Consider the following 12259-nt stretch of genomic DNA (forward strand, 5'->3'; position numbering starts at 1 on the left):
TATGTTGCCAGCAAGTCATGCAAGTAAGTATATCATATTTGGCATGTTTGGTTTCGTTATTCATTGTAATATTACCACAGTGTGTTCGTTATTCGTCAGATACAAGCCAATGAAATTATAAAACTTTTTATATAGAAGTATTTCATTTACAATTCCTTGGTCGACCCCATTGCAGGTTGGCTTTAATTTCGTAAGGTTATAATAAGGCCTGACGTGATTTATGAAAAACACAGTGTAATTTTCATGAGCAACACGACGAGCGTTAAAAATGGTGCAGGATATGCTTGCATCTTCAAATCATCTGATATCAACTAGCGTTTTTTTTTTTTTTTTTGGTGTAATTTGTGTTGCTCAATCTTAAAGTTCATCGATTACTGGTACAGTCGTTTGTCTTATGATTTGGTGGTTTCCAATTTTTTTTTTCTGCGATTATAGTATGGGCTCTTTTCGACTTCAAAAAGCAGTATTTAACTGTAATACACCCGTTTCTTTCAATCAAATAAAGTTTATATACTATAATTTACTGATATAGTATTGAAAAAATCAACTATTAATATGTACTCTGGAACTATGACTTGACAACTGTTCAACAAATAAGACTTAAAAAGCGTTATTTTCTTTGCATATTTTATATTTAGAAGTATCGTCATCAGTATTGGTTTTGAATTTCATGCCACAAAACCAGGTTCAATCAATCATTTTTTCATAAAATGCCCTGTACCAAGTCAAGAAAATGGCCATTGTTACATTATAGTTCGTTTCTGTGTGTGTTACATTTCGGTGTTGTGTCTCTGTTGTGTCGTAGATCTCTTATATTTGATACGTTTCACTCAGTTTTAGTTTGTAACCAGGATTTGTTTTTTTCCCTATCGATTTATGAATTTTGAACAGCGGTATACTACTGTTGCCTTTATTTATCAGTATTGGCTTTGAATTTCATATCACTCGAAATCGAATCTGTACTTTTCAGATGATTTTCCTATACGGGTTTGTTTCAATCATTTGATGTCCGCCGTTCGTATACTTTTCAAAGTATCGTATTATGAACACTTGGTATGACTGCGGCATAAAAAAAGACAGTAAAAATAAAATTCTAACGGAGTTATATAATTAATTGATATTTGTTTTTGTTTTGTATCTGTTTTGTCGTAAGATGTTATGTGTTATTATTATCTTCACTCATGTATCTTACCAGTTGTAGTACAGACTCATCTCTGTCTAAGTATAAAAGGAATTTTGTACATCTATTATAAAAGAATTACTTGCATATGAGACAGACCCCGGTTCTTTCGATTTATATTTTTAACAAGCTCTCTTATTTTTGCAGATGGGAATTTTATACGTTCAATGCCAGCTAGTGAACCTCAAGTGGTAGCTTTCTATGCGTACATGTCATCAAATACCCCAGCCCCAAGCGTTCATTACCAACTGGTTTTTGACATTGCTAAAACTAATATTGGAGGTGGCTACAACCATTACACGGGAACATTCAATGCTCCGATTCAAGGTGTGTATGTTTTTGCATGGACGATATATACAGCAAGTCGAGGACAGACATGGTTAGACGTCTTGGTTAATAATGATGTATATAGCAGCACACTAGGCGAAACGGATGATGTTTTAGACTACGACTCAGACTCTGGAACTATAGTCGTATCATTAAACCAGGGTGATAGTGTGTACATTCGTTCGTCGCACCAGGCCAATGCCTCAATTATAAGGAACAATGCTTATCGTGCCAAAACGTCATTTGCAGGATGGAAATTAAATTAAAAAGCTACAAATACATCCGTTTCTCTTTTTTTCCTTCCAATTATTTGATTCAACTGTTTCTTATCTTAGTATGTTTAAAGAGTCAAGGGGTTTCTTTATTTCGTCTTGTTATATACTACACTTAGGGTTTACCTATGCATATTGGTGGCATATTAGGGCTTTTAAAATAGCGACTGTTTTCGATACATATATGTACATTTTGTAGTGAACATAAAAAGTCGAAGTACAACTTTATTCGGAGTTCATCTAGACGGTAATACGCTCGTCAAATGAAATATAACCATTTTTATATTAATTGAGACTGGCTGCATGGGCTGAATATCCCCATAACTCATTGAATTAGAAACGCGTATGTTAAGTTTAGCATGTATCGACTACCTTCTCCAAAGCTGTAAATACAAATGGCAAAGTCCATTACCTATTTAAGTTATATCTGACACCATTCAAATATAAGTCAAGGTATGATGCTGTGTCAAATATACCAAACATCTCCGTCTTGCATATTCTAGTAGGATGTACATGGAATTGTTATACACTTCATATATATCTTAAGGGAATGACTTTGGAAAAATATAATAATTGAGTCCAATCTTTAAAAAAAACGAAAATCAAAGAACAAACACGATTTCCTGGACCTAAAACATTAAAAGAAACTATAGAAATTTATTGAAAATAGGATAGCTCATTAATTCTGAATTATTCACAAAAGAAACAAATGAAACGAAAAAGGATACAAATCAAAAAGCTACCGGGAGTTCAAAGCTCAATTGCAGTTAATAAATATACTATGTATTCTTAGATTTAGGTCCCCTTGATTGGATCTAGTGAGAAAATATAATAAGCTGTCTCAATAATAACATAGCCGAGTACAATGGCAACATATTGGTATCGGCAACTTGCAGGGCCATATGCTGTTTTGACACTCTCTCGGTCGACGATATTCTTAATCATATTTAGTTATGAACATTACTCGTCTGTTTTATATCTTAAAATACATGAGATTTTTACAAACACAGTTGGCGGAGAACGAAACTTTGTTAAAAATGAGACGAATTCAATTTCCTTTTTAATTGTTTTTTTTTTTAAATATTTTTCTTGATAAATTTTATTTTTAATTAAAAGTTAATAGGGCAAACCATTATCACTTAAACTTGATAAACTTGTTTATATCTATTACTTGCTCTTAAATTGTAAGACATATTCAGTTTAATGATGCAGTAATTCAGTTCGATATATAACATCACATCAAAACTGAAAATCAAGAGTTATCCCTCTTATTATGACAATAAAATGCTCGTCGGCATAATGGAAACTTTTTACTAGTACCTTTTATAAGTGTTTTAATTTATGATCAATTATGTTCTTAAATTTAGTTTCTATATTAAAATTTGTTCATCCTTTGCAAGTAAAAAGTTTTTCTTCCTTTGACATTAAAAAGTTTTTCTTCCTTCGATATTGAAAAGCGTATATTCCGTGTAATTTTTGTAGCGTATATTAAAAGAGCCTTGTACAATCAATTTTTATATCAATAATCTTATTGATGTAGTTTGGAAAATTGAAAGTTGTCTTACACATAGTTTATCCAAAATATCTGCATGTTTAGAACCCTTTAACTGCTTTTTAAAGGTTCTGTAGGAAGTCTATTGCAAGGCGAAATTTCTGTCCCTATCCAATACACCTGTATTTTCCAGTGTTGGTCCGCTGTTATGAAAAATTCTTGTTTCACAGATCTACATGGCCAATGATTTGTATTAAGCTCGATTATGACACCGAGTGCGACTCAACACAGGAATTTTACATATCATAAGCAACACAACAGATCTTTTTTATATGACAAAAAAAAATTGCCTTTTATGTCTGGATACCCGATATTACCTCTTGATTAGTTAAAGAGAGGCTCGTGTTGCTTGTATTTTACAGTTTTGTATTTTCAATGAATGTATGTTCTGCTTTCTTATTTCGCAATGTCGGTTTCGATGCTATCAGTTACAGTTGTGTCTATCCTATGTGTGGCAAACCATGTTTTCGCTTTGTGCTGGTAAACGTTCATTTTTTATACGACCGTAAACATTTTTGCGGTTGTAAATTGGTATCACGTCGTCGTCGTCGTCAGCGTCGTCCAAAGACGAATGGTTTCCGGATAATAGCTTTAGTATAAGTAAATAGAAATCAATAACATTTTAACACAATGTTTATAACCATAAAAGGTAGTTTGGGATTAATTTTGGGGGTTATGGTTCCTAAGGTTTATGAATTAGGGGCCCAATGGGACCCAAATCAAGCATTTATCTAGTGTCAGGACAGTAAGTTGTGTATAAGTATTTCAATTGTTCTGAAATTGTACCACAATGTTAAATACCATAAGTAGAAGGTTGGAATACATTTTAATGGTTAAGAGGCAAACAGTCTACTGGTAGGAATAAAGGGCCAAAAAGGAGCCAAAAACAAGCATTTTTGTAGTTTCAAGACACTAAATTGGAGTAATCTTTCTGTGTCCAAAATGGTTGTTGAATCACCTAAATCCAATGCTTTTTTAAATTGTCTTTGAAATTTGGAGTTATCTGTCTTTGTCCAAAATAATAGTTGAATCAACTTAAATCAATGCTATATACAATATTCAATGCAATATTCACTTTTACCTCCAACTGATAAATTAAAGCAATCTTTACCATTCAGTGATTACAAGCACTTTGATTACCATTCTAGGGTTATGCCCCTTTACAAGTGGAAAAATTGAAAAAAAGTCGTTTCTGTTCTCTTAACTTAAGTTTTAAATTTAATGAAATGTGTATATAATGCTTTTTACCTCCAAACTCAGTTTAAATTCAGTTTTTGACAGCTTCACTTTTACTGTTCTTGACTTATGTCCCTTTATAACGTTATATGCTAGCGGGGGCATCATGTCCGTTTGAACACATTCCCCATTTATTTTTTTAGAAGTTACTATTAATTAATATTAACATTAATTTTAACCATGACTGTATGACATTTTATCTTTTAATACTTTATGATGTATTTAAATGAGTAGTTATTGTTGCTAACTCCATTAGAAATTTTAATTGAGATCATTTTAGGAATAAGGGAAAGGGGAAGGTGAAAAAAAATAGGGGGGGGGGGTCAATTTCTCATTTCAGATTTCAGAAATTAAGAAGAAAATTTTTTCAAATATTTTTTTTTTTTTGAGAGGATTAATATTCAACAGCACAGTAAATTGCTCAAAAGCAAAAACAAAAAATCAAGTTCATTAAACCACATTCATCTGTGTCAGAAACCTATGCTGTGTCAACTATTTAATCACAATCCAAATTCAGAGCTGTCTCCAGCTTGAATGTTGTGTCCATACTTGCCCCAACCGTTCAGAGTCGTATACAGCCCTACGGAGCATCAGGTTTGTACATGAATGAGGCTGTTAGTTTTTATGTTTGAATTGTTTTACATTTGTCTTTTTGGGGTCTTCTATAGCTGACTATGCAAGGCTTTGCTTTTTGTTGAATACGGTGACCTATAGTTGTTGATTTCTGTGTCCTGTTGTCTCGTGCGAACAGTTTTCGCATTGCAAACATATACCACATCTTCTTTCTTATATTTACATTTTAAAACATTGACATTCGTTAAGTGTTTGGGATAGAGAATTAACGTTCCCTTCATTTCTGATGGTAATTCATTAGGGTTAGGAAAAAGACATTTACAAAACAGCAATTGTTGAATATCTTATCATCGAATATGGTTCATCGAATATAGTTCACTAACGAGTGTGTCACACGTTGAGCAGGAAGTGTTGATTCCTCGGGTATGTTGGTTCACTCCATGTTATTGATAGAATATACCATGTATACTTAATATTTGTTTTGAGAACTTTTATGTTTTGCAATAGTTTTGTCTGTTTTCTTTGACTTATAGTTTTGATGTTCATTTTGTAATTTCCCCTATTTTTAATTGCTATATCGTTGATAAGAATTGTTTACCAACACAAGGAATAGACACAACTGTTGCCAATAGCGTGAAAACCTACATTTTGATTGAATTGCTAATTCGTTATTATCTGCATCTACTGAAATCTTTTCTTTTTCAGCATTCGGTAAAAAGGAAATACTATATGCATTGATCCTAATTATTTTCTTGTTATTGATTTGGACCTCGGTCTTATAATCTACTCCTTCAAGTCATGCTCCTCCCTTAAGTGTATAGTATTATAACTTCTAAGTTGTTTGTGTCATCTATATTCACGCCGTTTTCCTTTAACATATTTTAAATATACAATTTTAAATGTAATTTTACCTAATGCAATAATGCTATATTTTGATTGCATGAGAGAAATGCTTTTTCACATTTTTTTATATATAAATGTGTTCAAGATTTTTTTTTCTCCCGGTGTATTTGTCATGTGGAAATTTCATGTCCCGGAGTATTTGATAGCAAATATCATGGCAGATGAAAAATACCATGTCTATAAAAAGCGACGTCCGAAGACTTCTTGACCTTTCATTGAGATGGATAAAAAGAACATTCGGTGTCATTAAACAATTATATCATGCTTACAAGGACTATTTGCTAAAAATACCGGTTTGGAGGTAAACAAATTTTTCTCGCTGAACGGCTCGAGGAATTTGTTTATCTGTCAACCAGTATATTTACTGGTAATGGTCAGTCGATGGAGATCTGCCTGAGTATGGGTAGGGGATTTTAAATGTCGACTGAGAGAAAAGTCATGCATGCATTCTTAGCATAATGAATCCAATGGGTCTTCCACACAGCATGAAAATCTCGCACTCGGAGTTTCAGCCGCCTTCTTAACAAGTTTGTGTTCTATTTCAGTGAAAACGGACGTCACCGGAAACTTAAAAACAAGTTAGATATACTTCATATTACTAGTGTTGCATTTATTATGTTATGACAACTGCAACAATTTTTCATCCTTAGAATTTCAACTAATAAGCTTGAGAAAACATTTGTAGGTATTTGAAAGTGTGTATATGTATTATTTTAAACAAAGTTTTATTCTTCATTCGAAATTTCAATTGGCCGGAAAGCTATTTGAAATTAATGTGCATTTAATTGCAACAGTTTTTAAACTGCCTATCCCAATATCTTCCGTTGCGGAGTTTGAGAGTAGTAGAACAGATATTCTTGTTTTCGCATTTTGATATCCATCCGGTAATTATCCTTCCCCAAGTATGGTAACGATAAACCCAAGTACAATCCCGTGAGGCATTCTGAAAAAAAGTATGATATTGAAAGTGATTTAGAATGATTATGATTTGTAGATTAAGATTTATATTACACTGTCAGTTGTTTGATCTTAGTTTCAGCATGAAAAATACCCGAAATGTTTTCACAAGGAACCATTGACAATCGGCTCTTATACTATCTATAATTTCAAATGCCCAATGAAATTAAACAAGAATCGCTTGACAACTTTATCAATACAGATATTTGATATTCTCTATCATATTTATTTGCAACTTTTAAGATTCGTTGACGATTTATATTTTGACATACGTGTCTATCATCTAAAACCATATTTTGATTTGCAGATGTCATTATACATTTTGGGTCGTCGTTTGGTTGCACCAACTTCTTGTGTTTACTTCTTTATATATATGAACTTAATGTACTTACAGAACCATCCCAAACTTTTGTTGTTTGCGTTGCATATCCCATCTGCACATAATAAAAGACAGGATTTCTTCCATTGCAAGAATGATGTATGATTTTTAACTTTGTTACACGAGGAGCTGTCCTCCTTCTGTTACATGCCATAAAGACATCGATAGAACAATAATTGCTACTAACTCCTACAAAAATATTGACCAATATCAGATGCAGTGTGAATCGTGCAATATTAACAAAAAGTATATATCACTGAACTTGTATATATATTTGTTTCGGAGCCAGTTGAAACACGCTTCCCGATGCGGGAATTTCTCGCTACATTGAACACCTGTTGGTGACCTTCTGTTGTCTGTTCTATGGTCAAATTGTTGTCCCTTTGACACATTCCTCATTTCCATTCTCAATTTTAATATAAAAAAAAGCATATGAATGTTTGAACTGGTTAAGTTATCCATCTCTATTGGTTGTGACATGTTATCAATCTCTATTGGTTGTGACATGTTATCTATTTCTTTTAGTTGTGATAAGTTATCTATTTTTCGCATGGAGGGACATCATGTCTCGTATCATACTGCATGAGTATGATACGAGACATGAAATCTTTTCAAACTGTTTGTTTCGACAGGGATATGGTAATACATTATAAAAATATATGATACTGCATATAATTTTCGATGCTTTTGGTATTAATGTAGGTAGGATTAGAAAAATAACTTGATTTTACTGCATAAAGCATAATAACCGATCCTTTAAAAAAAGTTACTGCAATCATCGTAAGTATTTGTAGCGCGAACACTGCAGTTTTTAACGTCCAGTTTTCGTAGGTCATAGTTCACTTAAGGGTCAAGCGATAAGAATCGTTTAGGAATTTTACTACCTTGGGTTAGTCCTTCAACGTTACGTTGCTGTTTTAACATGTTCGTCAATATTTTTCTTCCTCGATATTGTCATGATCTCTTACACATGTACGAGTTTTTTGTATATCTTAAATCTGCCAATTGTTCAATTACTCCAAATATTTATATACCAAAAAAATCCTTGATTATTGAAATGACTTTCTTAACAAGGGAATATTTCATACAGTTACGGAAAAAACGTACTGAAGTTTACTGCGAGCCTGTAGTCATGAACTGCATAATATATAAAGCAACAGGTTAAAAAAAATGACGTATTCTGAGGGCGTTGTATATATAGACTTTGGTAAGAACACCATTATTTAAACATGTTTTCCATGTTATATTAATGATATTAATTGAAAACATGCATGCATTAAATCATGACCATATGATTGTAAATGTGAATATTATCACGTTCGTGAAAATAAAAGGAAATACGTTACCAAGTTGAAAGCATTCATCTTTTAAGTATCCTGAAATGAAATTTGAAAACATTAAAAAATTAAAAATAAATTCTTCTTGAATTTAAAAGCGCACAAAGTTAACTAACCACGAGGTATTGCTTTTTTTAATTTTTTCTTGTAAAACAGTAATGCATTGTAAATGTGTGGGTTTTTATTAATGTTGTGTGCATGGTCACTGACAGACCAGAGGGATGACTTTATGTGTTTGTTTGTTTGTTTAAACAGAAACCTTGGTGCCTATTTATTTTAAAAACTTGACTACATAGTTAGAGTATGTTTTAACCTATAGTTAAACGAGCATGCAACTGTTTTTGTATTTTCGCTGAGATATAGTCCTTTACGTTGATGTAGTATAAAGCACAAATCAACCCACGAATATATATGAGCTATTTAAAATTAATTTAGTCAAACTAATATTTGCTTGTAAAACCAAATAACGGATAAGTACTATTATCTACACGAGTAAAAAATTTAAAGAAAGTTCACCCTTGTCAACCGTGGCTAGGTCATCCAGTTATAGATTAAAATTTATCCCAATAACTCAGAGTGAGGTTAGAAAAGGTGAATACTATGTTAACCAAATAACTACACATGTATATATTAAGCATAACAATGTTACATGTTATATGTAACTGTTTAGTATTTGCAGCATATGGGAAATATTCGCATGTTATTTTTATTACGGGGAGGGGGTGAAATTCTCACATCTTATACCACTTAAAAGAAATTTTAAATTATCATAGAAAAGTATGCATAGAATTCATTCACTAGGTGCAAATTTGACATGGTTTTTAACCTACTTTTCAGAAATTCCTGTTTTGTAAATAAAGAAATTATCAAGAAACTAAGGTTCAAATTCCCCGAGTTTTTTTCAGTTGTTTTAAGATGAATTTAGCCTTTCGTTTGTCAATTTTAATTCTAAAGCTGTTAACATTTCAATGCGTCCGTTGATTTCTAGTTTAGGTTTGTACGTCCCTCAAGAAAACTGTTCTTGAATTGATTTAACCATGTTTTCCTTCTACTCTAATCATATAGCACCTAACATTTTCGTTCATCCCTGGGTTTCAAAAGTTTAGATCTAAGCCTCTCGAGAAAGGTAAAACCACCTTAAAGAACAGATGCACTACATTAATTAAGTGTTAATTTTTTCTTACATTGTTTACGGCTATAAAATCTAAATGCAAAAGTTTGGTTGCTGTTTAACCATATTTGACTGCTTTTGAAATACGTGTACACAAATGATTCAAAACAAATCTTCATTTAATGTATGATGAGTTTTTCTTTAGAATACTTCTGTTTGTACTAATTTGTATTTAAGAAAAATATCTAATAACATTTATCTGCTTTTTAATATTAGTATCTGTGATCAGAATGGAGTCATTAAATACGATGCCATGTGAAGGGGGATTCCAATCCTTGAAATCTCGAGTGTTCGTAGGCCGAACCAATTCACAAAAACAAAACACTGTATTTATCCCTAATTTGTTCTCGACTTTCCTATAGACGTAAACCTAGCACAATAAATAAACCATTCTATTCTTGTAAAAACTTACCCTTTTTCGACTACACTTGAAACAATTTTCAAGCTGTTGCCATATATGGTTCAATATTTTAATTCGCTGATGTTAGAAGTAGAAAGAGGTCGTATTTCAAACTTGGATCATATTTTCAATATCACGTTGAAGAATCAATGCTTCGTTAGAAATTCTATTTTTAAAAACATTTTTTTTTTATATTTATTATTCATGAAGTTCTTTAAATACTACAATGAAATACGAATGACTGGAAAAATGAAATATCAGATGTGAACATCATTTTTTGCTACACTTGATTGTTTTTTATTCTTCTAAAATGTTCTTTGATCTCTCCTCACCTGATCTCACTTAATTAATCAGCAACGTTGAAGATCAGTTTTAAAGGTAGGGAATTATCGTCCACCTTATAAAATGTTCAGGAAATAGGTGCCATAAGTCATTTGTAAAAAAAAATTTTGTATTGTAAATCTTCCAGCACTAAATTTGGAAACTCGGATAAGACACAAACTCTGGTACTCTTAAACCTACCACTTGTAATGCAGATATTTAAAATGTAAAAGAAATACATATTTTAATGACGACATTACTGACGAAAGTTTTTACAACTGTTAAAGGGGCACTAGCTTCCAATTTGACAAAAAATAATTACAATTAGTTTGTGTGCAAACATTTATAAAACTGGAATAAAGAAATAATATGTCGACGGTAGTAGTCAGTTTCTTTCGAAATAAGCTTAATTAGTTATCAAAGGTAGGCGCAGGACATTTGAGCGAAAACATTAAAATTACTATTTGAGCGCCAACATTAGAGCCAGAGCCCATTTAAGCGCCGGATTAATCCGCACACCTGTATTTTCGATAGCTTGTTTTAGCGAAAATTAACCTGGTTGAATAATGCTCACCTTACTATATATACCATGAACAGTAATTTATATTCGTTTAATGTTTAAGTTGTTTATATTTTATAGTTGTCACTCAGCAATTTATGTTTTCCTCGATACTATTATAAAATTACAAACAACAACATATATAAAGATACACGGTATAGAGGAATGTGCACCACAATCGAGAAAAGTGAAAGAGCAGTCCTTAATGCAATTCTATGAACAGTATTGTACAGGGGGTATATCTAGACCCCATTAAGTACGTTCTCTAGGTTATAAATTCCAGGATAGAACAGACTTTTAACATTTTATTTAAACTTTTAGAGTTTTAGTGTTGTATTTTAATTGAAAAGTTTTATATTGTTTTATGTTATGCTGTTTTGAGTCTTTTAGTGCTGTATTTTAATGGACATATTTTATATTGTTTTATATTGTGCTGTCTTGAGTCTATTAATCATTTTTTAATTTATTATATATTATTTATTTACTAAAAAGGGTCAAAAATATTTCGCTAAAATGAGCTTTAAAAATTTTAATTTTCGCTAAAATGGATTCTACTTTGGCGCTCAAACGTCCTATTTTTTCCCGCTAAAATGTCCTATCAATGCGCTCAAATGTCCTCCGTCGTCAAAGGTACCAGGATTATAATTTAATACGTTAGACGCGCGTTTCGATCTAAGCCTCTCGAGAACAACAACCCATTTAAATCTTAATTCATGCAGCTTTAGTTTGAGATTGATGCGTATGTATTCACTATGTTGTGGTATGCTGTGATCAGGATGTGTATTCATTGGAAAAAAAAACGTCTTGAAAAGTGAAGCAAGAAAGATCCACCGACTAGAACCATTTCATTGACTGATCCGACCCACAAAAAGACGCTTGTATGCAGGTAAATCGATAATTTACAAATATTTGTGACCTATAACATGAAATCAAACAGACAATCCGACAGCTGAATTTGACAGGATCTGTTTATACAATCTCCAATGTTGTCTCTCTTTAATAATCATTTTGTAAGGAAAATTTCACATGTTCCATTCTGACATCAAACTAAAATCGCGCGTAACATATCTATTGATAAAGGTAATATTTGAG

At 32.0% G+C, this 12259-nt stretch overlaps 1 long non-coding RNA gene across 1 annotated transcript; it reads right to left on the reverse strand.

Annotated features, from left to right (window-relative positions):
- Window positions 1-6629: 6629 nt before the first annotated feature.
- On the reverse strand, window positions 6630-10391 carry LOC143082963 (uncharacterized). The gene is made up of 4 exons (XR_012980517.1): window positions 10300-10391; window positions 8726-8755; window positions 7393-7568; window positions 6630-6986 (listed from the first exon to the last, which is right to left on the reverse strand). It is a non-coding gene; the product is annotated as an uncharacterized LOC143082963 (long non-coding RNA).
- Window positions 10392-12259: the final 1868 nt, after the last annotated feature.

This window comes from Mytilus galloprovincialis, chromosome 7 (assembly GCF_965363235.1).
Source record: "Mytilus galloprovincialis chromosome 7, xbMytGall1.hap1.1, whole genome shotgun sequence".
In the NCBI taxonomy this organism is placed as follows: domain Eukaryota; kingdom Metazoa; phylum Mollusca; class Bivalvia; order Mytilida; family Mytilidae; genus Mytilus; species Mytilus galloprovincialis.